Source organism: Aegilops tauschii, chromosome 4 (genome assembly GCF_002575655.3).
Source record: "Aegilops tauschii subsp. strangulata cultivar AL8/78 chromosome 4, Aet v6.0, whole genome shotgun sequence".
NCBI classification, from domain to species: Eukaryota; Viridiplantae; Streptophyta; class Magnoliopsida; order Poales; family Poaceae; genus Aegilops; species Aegilops tauschii.
The window spans coordinates 440,356,925-440,369,505 of record NC_053038.3 but is presented as its reverse complement, the minus strand read 5'-3'; positions in this window follow the sequence as shown (position 1 = coordinate 440,369,505).

Sequence of the window (12,581 nt, the reverse complement as noted above, 5' to 3'; positions counted from 1 at the left end):
TGTTCTAGAAATGCGTTTGTCGAGTGCTCATTAAGAAAGTTTCTATACAAGTTTCTGAACGAACTCCTTAAGAAAAGTTCTCCAAAAGTTCCCTATGAAAGAATATGTTGAAGCATCTGGTCGTCACAAACGTTTTGACTACTTGTGGAGCCAAAACGGACTCCGTATGAGTCAGATATCCATGTTTCAGTTAACACTGAGCAAAACTGATTCCGAACGACAGTTACAGACTAGTTCTTGTGTTGTTGCATTCGATTTTTCCATTCTACTTCACTAAACATCTCCATATGAGATCCAATTACTTGTAGGGAAATGCAAGTGACCTCAGTTATGATGATGCACTAGGTCCATAGCTGGGACTCTGTGTATGTCCTCGAAATGCGTTTGTCGAGTGCTCATTAAGAAAGTTTCTATACAAGTTTCTGAACGAACTCCTGAAGAAAAGTTCTCCAAAATTTCCCTATAAAAGAATACTTTGAAACATCTGGTCGTCTCAAATGTTTTCACTACATGTGGAGCCAAAACGGACTCCGTATGAGTCAGATATCCATGTTTCAGTTAATACTACGCAAAACTGATTCCGAACGACAGTTACAGACTAGTTCTTGTGTAGTTGCATTCGATTTTGTCCATTCTACTTCACTAAACATCTCCATATGAGATCCAATTACTACTAGGAAAATGCAAGAGACCTCAGTTATGATGATGCACTAGGTCCATAGCTAGGACTCTGTGTATGTCCTCCAAATGCGTTTGTCGAGTGCTCATTAAGAAAGTTTCTACACAAGTTTCTGAACGAACTCCTTAAGAAAGGTTCTCCAAAATTTCCCTATGAAAGAATACTTTGAAGCATCTGGTCGTCACAAACGTTTTCACTACTTGTGGAGCCAAAACGGACTCCGTATGAGTCAGATATCCATGTTTCAGTTAACACTACGCAAAACTGATTCCGAACGACAGTTACAGACTAGTTCTTGTGTAGTTGCATTCGATTTTGTCCATTCTACTTCACTAAACATCTCCATATGAGATACAATTACTACTAGGAAAATGCAAGAGACCTCAGTTATGATGATGCACTAGGTCCATAGCTGGGACTTTGTGTATGTTCTCGAAATGCGTTTGTCGAGTGCTCATTAAGAAAGTTTCTATACAAGTTTCTGAACGAACTCCTTAAGAAAAGTTCTTCAAAAGTTCCCTATGAAAGAATACTTTGAAGGATCTGGTCGTCGCAAACGTTTTGACTACTTGCGGAGCCAAAACGGACTTTGTATGAGTCAAATATCCAGTTTTTAGTTAACACTGTGCCAAACTGATTCCGAACGACAGTTACAGACTAGTTCTTGTGTAGTTGCATTTAATTTTTTCCATTCTACTTCACTAAACATCTCCATATAAGATCCAATTACTTGTAGGGAATTACAACAGCCCTCAGTTATGATGATGCACTAGGTCCATAGCTGGGACTTTGTGTATGTTCTCGAAATGCGTTTGTCGAGTGCTCATTAAGAAAGTTTCTATACAAGTTTCTGAACGAACTCCTTAAGAAAAGTTCTCCAAAAGTTCCCTATGAAAGAATACGTTGAAGCATCTGGTCGTCACAAACGTTTTGACTACTTGTGGAGCCAAAACGGACTCCGTATGAGTCAGATATCCATGTTTCTGTTAACACCGAGCAAAACTGATTCCGAACGACAGTTACAGACTAGTTCTGGTGTTGTTGCATTCGATTTTTCCATTCTACTTCACTAAACATCTCCATATGAGATCCAATTACTTGTAGGGAAATGCAAGAGACCTCAATTATGATGATGCACAAGGTCCATAGCTAGGACTCTGTGTATGTCCTCGAAATGCGTTTGTCGAGTGCTCATTAAGAAAGTTTCTATACAAGTTTCTGAACGAACTCCTTAAGAAAAGTTCTCCAAAATTTCCCTATGAAAGAATACTTTGAAGCATCTGGTCATCACAAACGTTTTCACTACTTGTGGAGCCAAAACGGACTCCGTATGAGTCAGATATCCATGTTTCAGTTAAAACTACGCAAAACTGATTCCGAACGACAGTTACAGACTAGTTCTTGTGTAGTTGCATTCGATTTTTTCCATTCTACTTCACTAAACATCTCCATATGAGATCCCATTACTACTTGGAAAATGCAAGAGACCTCAGTTATGATGATGCACTAGGTCCATAGCTGGACTTTGTGTATGTTCTAGAAATGCGTTTGTCGAGTGCTCATTAAGAAAGTTTCTATACAAGTTTCTGAACGAACTCCTTAAGAAAAGTTCTCCAAAAGTTCCCTATGAAAGAGTACTTTGAAGCATCTGGTCATCGCAAACGTTTTGACTACTTGCGGAGCCAAAACGGACTTTGTATGAGTCAGATATCCATGTTTCAGTTAACACTGTGCAAAACTGATTCCGAACGACAGTTAAAGACTAGTTCTTGTGTAGTTGCATTTGATTTTTTCCATTCTACTTCACTAAACATCTCCATATAAGATCCAATTACTTGTAGGGAATTGCAAGAGACTTCACTTATGATGATGCACTAGGTCCATAGCTGGGACTTTGTGTATGTTCTCAAAATGCGTTTGTCGAGTACTCATTAAGAAAGTTTCTATACAAGTTTCGGAACAAACTCCTTAAGAAAAGTTCTCCAAAAGTTCCCTATGAAAGAATACGTTGAAGCATCTGGTCGTCACAAACGTTTAGACTACTTGTGGAGCCAAAACGGACTCCGTATGAGTCAGATATCTATGTTTCAGTTAACACTGAACAGAACTGAATCCGAACGACAGTTACAGACTAGTTCTTGTGTTGTTGCATTCGATTTTTCCATTCTACTTCACTAAACATCTCCATATGAGATCCAATTACTTGTAGGGAAATGCAAGAGACCTCAGTTATGATGATGCACTAGGTCCATAGCTAGGACTCTGTGCATGTCCTCGAAATGCGTTTGACGAGTGCTCATTAAGAAAGTTTCTACACAAGTTTCTGAACGAACTCCTTAAGAAAGGTTCTCCAAAATTTCCCTATGAAAGAATATTTTGAAGCATCTGGTCGTCACAAACGTTTTCACTACTTGTGGAGCCAAAACGGACTCCGTATGAGTCAGATATCCATGTTTCAGTTAACACTACGCAAAACTGATTCCGAACGACAGTTACAGACTAGTATTGTGTAGTTGCATTCGATTTTTTCCATTCTACTTCACTAAACATCTCCATATGAGATCCAAATACTACTAGGAAAATGCAAAAGACCTCAGTTATGATGATGCACTAGGTCCATAGCTGGGACTTTGTGTATGTTCTCGAAATGCGTTTGTCGAGTGCTCATTAAGAAAGTTTCTATACAAGTTTCTGAACGAACTCCTTAAGAAAAGTTCTCCAAAAGTTCCCTATGAAAGAATACTTTGAAGCATCTGGTCGTCGGAAACGTTTTGACTACTTGCGGAGCCAAAACGGACTTTGTATGAGTCAGATATCCATGTTTCAGTTAACACTACGCAAAACTGATTCCGAACGACAGTTACAGACTAGTTCTTGTGTAGTTGCATTTGATTTTTTCAATTCTACTTCACTAAACATCTCCATATAAGATCCAATTACTTGTAGGGAATTGCAAGAGACCTCAGTTATGATGATGCACTAGGTCCATAGCTGGGACTTTGTTTATGTTCTCGAAATGCGTTTGTCGAGTGCTCATTAAGAAAGTTTTTATACAAGTTTCTAAACGAACTCCTTAAGAAAAGTTCTCCAAAAGTTCCCTATGAAAGAATACGTTGAAGCATCTGGTCGTCACAAACGTTTTGACTACTTGTGGAGCCAAAACGGACTCCGTATGAGTCAGATATCCATGTTTCAATTAACACTGAGCAAAACTGATTCCGAACGACAGTTACAGACTAGTTCTTGTGTTGTTGCATTCGATTTTTCCATTCTACTTCACTAAACATCTCCATATGAGATCCAATTACTTGTAGGGAAATGCAAGAGACCTCAGTTATGATGACGCACTAGGTCCATAGCTAGGACTCTGTGTATGTCCTCGAAATGCGTTTGTCGAGTGCTCATTAAGAAAGTTCCTATACAAGTTTCTGAACGAACTCCTTAAGAAAGGTTCTCCAAAATTTCCCTATGAAAGAATAGTTTGAAGCATCTGGTCGTCACAAACGTTTCCACTACTTGTGGAGCCAAAACGGACTCCGTATGAGTCAGATATCCATGTTTCACTTAACACTACGCAAAACTGATTCCGAACGACAGTTACAGACTAGTTCTTGTGTAGTCGCATTCGATTTTTTCCATTCTACTTCACTAATCATCTCCATATGAGATCCCATTACTACTAGGAAAATGCAAGAGACCTCAGTTATGATGATGCACTATGTCCATAGCTGGGACTTTGTGTATGTTCTCGAAATGCGTTTGTCGAGTGCTTATTAAGAAAGTTTCTATACAAGTTTCTGAACGAACTCCTGAAGAAAAGTTCTCCAAAATTTCCCTATGAAAGAATAATTTGAAGCATCTGGTCGTCACAAACGTTTTCACTACTTGTGGAGCCAAAACGGATTCCGTATGAGTCAGATATCCATGTTTCAGTTAATACTACGCAAAACTGATTCCGAACGACAGTTACAGACTAGTTCTTGTGTAGTTGCATTTGATTTTTTCCATTCTACTTCACTAAACATCTCCATATGAGATCCAATTACTACTAGGAAAATGCAAGAGACCTCAGTTATGATGATGCAATAGGTCCATAGCTGGGACTTTGTGTATGTTCTCGAAATGCGTTTGTCGAGTGCTCATTAAGAAAGTTTCTATACAAGTTTCTGAACGAACTCCTTAAGAAAAGTTCTCCAAAAGTTCCCTATGAAAGAATACTTTGAAGCATCTGGTCGTCGCAAACGTTTTGCCTACTTTCGGAGCCAAAACGGACTTTTTATGAGTCAAATATCCATGTTTCAGTTAACACTGTACAAAACTGATTCCGAACGACAGTTACAGACTAGTTCTTGTGTAGTTGCATTTGATTTTTTCCATTCAACTTCACTAAACATCTCCATATAAGATCCAATTACTTGTAGGGAATTGCAAGAGACCTCAGTTATGATGATATACTAGGTCCATAGCTGGGACTTTGTGTATGTTCTCGAAATGCGTTTGTCGAGTGCTCATTAAGAAAGTTTCTATACAAGTTTCTGAACGAACTCCTTAAGAAAAGTTCTCCAAAAGTTCCCTATGAAAAAATACGTTCAAGCATCTGGTCGTCACAAACGTTTTGACAACTTGTGGATCCAAAACGGACTCCGTATGAGTCAGATATCCATGTTTCAGTTAACACTGAGCAAAACTGATTTCGAACGATAGTTACAGACTAGTTCTTGTGTTGTTGCATTCGATTTTTCCATTCTACTTCACTAAACATATCCTATGAGATCCAATTACTTGTAGGGAAACGCAAGAGACCTCAGTTATGATGATGCACTAGGTCCATAGCTAGGACTCTGTGTGTGTCCTCGAAATGCGTTTGTCGAGTGCTCATTAAGAAAGTTTCTATACAAGTTTCTGAACGAACTCCTTAAGAAAGGTTCTCCAAAATTTCCCTATGAAAGAATACTTTGAAGCATCTGGTCGTCACAAACGTTTCCACTACTTGTGGAGCCAAAACGGACTCCGTATGAGTCAGATATCCATGTTTCAGTTAACACTACGCAAAACTGATTCCGAACGACAGTTACAGACTAGTTCTTGTGTAGTCGCATTCGATTTTTTCCATTCTACTTCACTAATCATCTCCATATGAGATCCCATTACTACTAGGAAAATGCAAGAGACCTCGGTTATGATGATGCACTAGGTCCATAGCTGGGACTTTGTGTATGTTCTCGAAATGCGTTTGTCGAGTGCTCATTAAGAAAGTTTCTATACAAGTTTCTGAACGAACTCCTGAAGAAAAGTTCTCCAAAATTTCCCTATGAAAGAATACTTTGAAGCATCTGGTCGTCATAAACGTTTTAACTACTTGTGGAGCCAAAACGGATTCCGTATGAGTCAGATATCCATGTTTCAATTAATACTACGCAAAACTGATTCCGAACGACAGTTACAGACTAGTTCTTGTGTAGTTGCATTCGATTTTTTCCATTCTACTTCACTAAACATCTCCATATGAGATCGATTTACTACTAGGAAAATGCAAGAGACCTCAGTTATGATGATGCACTAGGTCCATAGCTCGGACTTTGTGTATGTTCTCGAAATGCGTTTGTCGAGTGCTCATTAAGAAATATTCTATACAAGTTTCTGAACGAACTCCTTAAGAAAAGTTCTCCAAAAGTTCCCTATGAAAGAATACTTTGAACCATCTAGTCGTCGCAAATGTTTTGACTACTTGCGGAGCCAAAACGGACTTTGTATGAGTCAAATATCCATGTTTCAGTTAACACTTTGCAAAACTGATTCCGAACGACAGTTACAGACTGGTTCTTGTGTAGTTGCATTTGATTTTTTCCATTCTACTTCACTAAACATCTCCATATAAGATCCAATTACTTGTAGGGAATTGCAAGAGACCTCAGTTATGATGATGTACTAGGCCATAGCTGGGACTTTGTGTATGTTCTCGAAATGCGTTTGTCGAGTGCTCATTAAGAAAGTTTCTATACAAGTTTCTGAACGAACTCCTTAAGAAAAGTTCTCCAAAAGTTCCCTATGAAAAAATACGTTGAACCATCTGGTCGTCACAAACGTTTTGACAACTTGTGGATCCAAAACGGACTCCGTATGAGTCAGATATCCATGTTTCAGTTAACACTGAGCAAAACTGATTTCGAACGATAGTTACAGACTAGTTCTTGTGTTGTTGCATTCGATTTTTCCATTCTACTTCACTAAACATCTCCATATGAGATCCAATTACTTGTAGGGGAATGCAAGAGACCTCAGTTATGATGATGCACTAGGTCCATAGCTAGGACTCTGTGTGTGTCCTCAAAATGCGTTTGTCGAGTGCTCATTAAGAAAGTTTCTATACAAGTTTCTGAACGAACTCCTGAAGAAAAGTTCTCCAAAATTTCCCTATGAAAGAATACTTTGAAGCATCTGGTCGTCACAAACGTTTTCACTACTTGTGGAGCCAAAACGGACTCCGTATGAGTCAGATATCCATGTTTCAGTTAACACTAGGCAAAACTGATTCCGAACGACAGTTACAGACTAGTTGTTGTGTAGTTCCATTCGATTTTTTCCATTCTACATCACTAAACATCTCCATATGAGATCCAATTACTACTAGGAAAATGCAAGAGACCTCAGTTATGATGATGCACTAGGTCCATAGCTGGGACTTTGTGTATGTTCTCGAAATGCGTTTGTCGAGTGCTCATTAAGAAAGTTTCTATACAAGTTTCTGAACGAACTCCTTAAGAAAAGTTCTTCAAAAGTTCCCTATGAAAGAATACTTTGAAGCATCTGGTCGTTGCAAACATTTTGACTACTTGCGGAGCCAAAACGGACTTTGTATGAGTCAGATATCCATGTTTCAGTTAACACTGTGCAAAACTGATTCCGAACGACAGTTACAGACTAGTTCTTGTGTAGTTGCATTTGATTTTTTCCATTCTACTTCACTAAACATCTCCATATAAGATCCAATTACTTGTAGGGAATTGCAAGAGACCTCAGTTATGATGATGCACTAGGTCCATAGCTGGGACTTTGTGTATGTCCTCAAAATGTGTTTGTCGAGTGCGCATTAAGAAAGTTTCTATACAAGTTCATGAACGAACTCCTTAAGAAAAGTTCTCCAAAAGTTCCCTATGAAAGAATATGTTGAAGCATCTAGTCATCACAAACGTTTTGACTATTTGTGGAGCCAAAACGGACTCTGTATGAGTCAGATATCCATGTTTCTGTTAACACCGAGCAAAACTGATTCCGAACGACAGTTACAGACTAGTTCTTGTGTTGTTGCATTCGATTTTTCCATTCTACTTCACTAAACATCTCCATATGAGATCCAATTACTACTAGTAAAATGCAAGAGACCTCAGTTATGATGATGCACTAGGTCCATAGCTGCGACTTTGTGTATGTTCTCGAAATGCGTTTGTCGAGTGCTCATTAAGAAAGTTTCTATACAAGTTTCTGAATGAACTCCTTAAGAAAAGTCCTCCAAAAGTTCCCTATGAAAGAATACTTTGAAGCATCTGGTCGTCGCAAACGTTTTGACTACTTGCGGAGCCAAAACGGACTTTGTATGAGTCAGATATCCATGTTTTCAGTTAACACTGTGCAAAACTGATTCCGAACGACAGTTACAGACTAGTTCTTGTGTAGTTGCATTTCATTTTTTCCATTCTACTTCACTAAACATCTCCATATAAGATCCAATTACTTGTAAGGAAATGCAAGAGACCTCAGTTATGATGATGCACTAGGTCCATAGCTGGGACTTTGTGTATGTTCTCGAAATGGGTTTGTCGAGTGCTCATTAAGAAAGTTTCTATACAAGTTTCTGAACGAACTCCTTAAGAAAAGTTCTCCAAAAGTTCCCTATAGAAGAATAATTTGAAGCATCTGGTCGTCACAAACGTTTTAACTACTTGTGGAGCCAAAACGGACTCCGTATGAGTCAGATATCCATGTTTCAGTTAACACTGCGCAAAACTGATTCCGAACGACAGTTACACACTAGTTCTTGTCTTGTTGCATTCGATTATTCCATTCTACTTCACTAAACATCTCCATATGAGATCCAATTACTTGTAGGGTAATGCAAGAGACCTCAGTTATGATGATGCACTAGGTCCATAGCTGGGACTTTGTGTATGTTCTAGAAATGCGTTTGTCGAGTGCTCATTAAGAAAGTTTCTATACAAGTTTCTGAACGAACTCCTTAAGAAAAGTTCTCCAAAAGTTCCCTATGAAAGAATACGTTGAAGCATCAGGTCGTCACAAACGTTTTGACTACTTGTGGAGCCAAAACAGACTCCGTATGAGTCAGATATCCATGTTTCAGTTAACACTGAGAAAAACTGATTCCGAACGACAGTGACAGACTAGTTCTTTGTGTTGTTGCATTCGATTTTTCCATTCTACTTCACTAAACATCTCCATATGAGATCCAATTACTTGTAGGGAAATGCAAGAGACCTCAGTTATGATGATGCACTAGGTCCATAGCTGGGACTTTGTGTATGTTCGCGAAATGCGTTTGTCGAGTGCTCATTAAGAAAGTTTCTATACAAGTTTCTGAACGAACTCCTTAAGAAAAGTTCTCCAAAAGTTCCCTATGGAAGAATACTTTGAAGCATCTGGTCGTCACAAACGTTTTAACTACTTGTGGAGCCAAAACGGACTCCGTATGAGTCAGATATCCATGTTTCAGTTAACACTGAGAAAAACTGATTCCGAACGACAGTTACAAACTAGTTCTTGTATTTTTGCATTCGATTTTTCCATTCTACTTCACTAAACATCTCCATATGAGATCCAATTACTTGTAGGGAAATGCAAGAGACCTCAGTTATGATGATGCACTAGGTCCATAGCTGGGACTCTGTGTATGTCCTCGAAATGCGTTTGTCGAGTGCTCATTAAGAAAGTTTCTATACAAGTTTCTAAACGAACTCCTTAAGAAAAGTTATCCAAAATTTCCCTATGAAAGAATATTTTGAAGCATCTGGTCGTCACAAACGTTTTCACTACTTGTGGAGCCAAAACGGATTCCGTATGAGTCAGATATCCATGTTTCAGTTAACACTACGCAAAACTGATTCCGAACGACAGTTACAAACTAGTTCTTGTGTAGTTGCATTCGATTTTTTCCATTCTACTTCGCGAAACATCTCCATATGAGATCCAATTACTACTAGGAAAATGCAAGAGACCTCAGTTATGATGATGCACTAGGTCCATAGCCGGGACTTTGTGTATGTTCTCGAAATGCGTTTGTCGAGTGCTCATTAAGAAAGTTTCTATACAAGTTTCTGAACGAAATCCTTCAGAAAAGTTCTCCAAAAGTTCCCTATGAAAGAATACTTTGAAGCATCTGGTCATTCCAAACGGTTTGACTACTTGCGGAGCCAAAACGGACTTTGTATGAGTCAGATATCCATGTTTCAGTTAACACTGTGCAAAACTGATTCCGAACGACAGTTACAGACTCGTTCTTCTGTAGTTGCATTTGATTTTTTCCATTCTACTTCACTAAACATCTCCAGTAAGATCCAATTACTTGTAGGGAATTGCAAGAGACATCAGTTATGATGATGCACTAGGTCCATAGCTGGGACTTTGTGTATGTTCTCAAAATGTGTTTGTCGAGTGCGCATTAAGAAAGTTTCTATACAAGTTTCTGAACGAACTCCTTAAGAAAAGTTCTCCAAAAGTTCCCTATGAAAGAATATGTTGAAGCATCTAGTCGTCGCAAACGTTTTGACTACTTGTGGAGCCAAAACGGACTCTGTATGAGTCAGATATCCATCTGTTAACACCGAGCAAAACTGATTCCGAACGACAGTTACAGACTAGTTCTTGTGTTGTTGCATTCGATTTTTCCATTCTACTTCACTAAACATCTCCATATGAGATCCAATTACTACTAGTAAAATGCAAGAGACCTCAGTTATGATGATGCACTAGGTCCATAGCTGGGACTTTGTGTATGTTCTCGAAATGCGTTTGTGGAGTGCTCATTAAGAAAGTTTTTATACAAGTTTCTGAACGAACTCCTTAAGAAAAGTTCTCCAAATGTTCCCTATGAAAGAATACTTTGAAGCATCTGGTCGTGGCAAACGTTTTGACTACTTGCGGAGCCAAAACGGAGTTTGTATGAGTCAGATATCCATGTTTCAGTTAACACTGTGCAAAACTGATTCCGAACGACAGTTACAGACTAGTTCTTGTGTAGTTGCATTTGATTTTTTCCATTCTACTTCACTAAACATCTCCATATAAGATCCAATTACTTGTAGGGAAATGCAAGAGACCTCAGCTATGATGATGCACTAGGTCCATAGCTGGGACTCTATGTATGTCCTCAAAATGCGTTTGTCGAGTGCTCATTAAGAAAGTTTCTATACAAGTTTCTGAACGAACTCCTTAAGAAAAGTTCTCCAAAATTTCCCTATGAAAGAATACTTTGAAGCATCTGGTCGTCACAAACGTTTTCAATACTTGTGGAGCCAAAACGGACTCCGTATGAGTCAGATATCCATGTTTCAGTTAATACTACGCAAAACTGATTCCGAACGACAGTTACAGACTAAATCTTGTGTAGTTGCATTCAATTTTTTCCATTCTACTTCACTATGGATCTCCATATGAGATCCAATTACTACTAGGAAAATGCAAGAGACCTCAGTTATAATGATGCACTAGGTCCATAGCTGGTACTTTGTGTATGTTCTCGAAATGCGTTTGTCGAGTGCTCATTAAGAAAGTTTCTATACAAGTTTCTGAACGAATCCTTAAGAAAAGTTCTCCAAAACTTCCCTATGAAAGAATACTTTGAAGAATCTGGTCGTCGCGAACATTTTGACTACTTGGGGAACCAAAACGGACTTTTTATGAGTCAGATATCCATGTTTCAGTTAACACTGCGCAAAACTGATTCCGAACGACAGTTACAGACTAGTTCTTGTGTAGTTGCATTTGATTTTTTCCATTCTACTTCACTAAACATCTCCATATAAGATCCAATTACTTGTAGGGAAATGCAAGAGACCTCAGTTATGATGATGCACTAGGTCCATAGCTGGGACTTTGTGTATGTTCTCGAAATGGGTTTGTCGAGTGCTCATTAAGAAAGTTTCTATACAAGTTTCTGAACGAACTCCTTAAGAAAAGTTCTCCAAAAGTTCCCTATAGAAGAATAATTTGAAGCATCTGGTCGTCACAAACGTTTTAACTACTTGTGGAGCCAAAACGGACTCCGTATGAGTCAGATATCCATGTTTCAATTAACACTGCGCAAAACTGATTCCGAACGACAGTTACACACTAGTTCTTGTCTTGTTGCATTCGATTATTCCATTCTACTTCACTAAACATCTCCATATGAGATCCAATTACTTGTAGGGAAGCAAGAGACCTCAGTTATGATGATGCACTAGGTCCATAGCTGGGACTTTGTGTATGTTCTCGAAATTCGTTTGTCGAGTGCTCATTAAGAAAGTTTCTATACAAGTTTCTGAAAGAACTCCTTAAGAAAAGTTCTCCAAAAGATCCCTATGGAAGAATACTTTGAAGCATCTGGTCGTCACAAACTTTTTAACTACTTGTGGAGCCAAAACGGACTCCGTATGAGTCAGATATCCATGTTTCAGTTAACACTGCGCAAAACTGATTCCGAACGACAGTTGCACACTAGTTCTTGTCTTGTTGCATTTGTTTTTTCCATTCTACTTCACTAAACATCTCCATATGAGATCCAATTACTTGTAGGGAAATGCAAGAGACCTCAGCTATGATGATGCACTAGGTCCATAGCTGGGACTCTATGTATGTCCTGAAAATGCGTTTGTCGAGTGTTCATTAAGAAAGTTTCTATACAAGTTTCTGA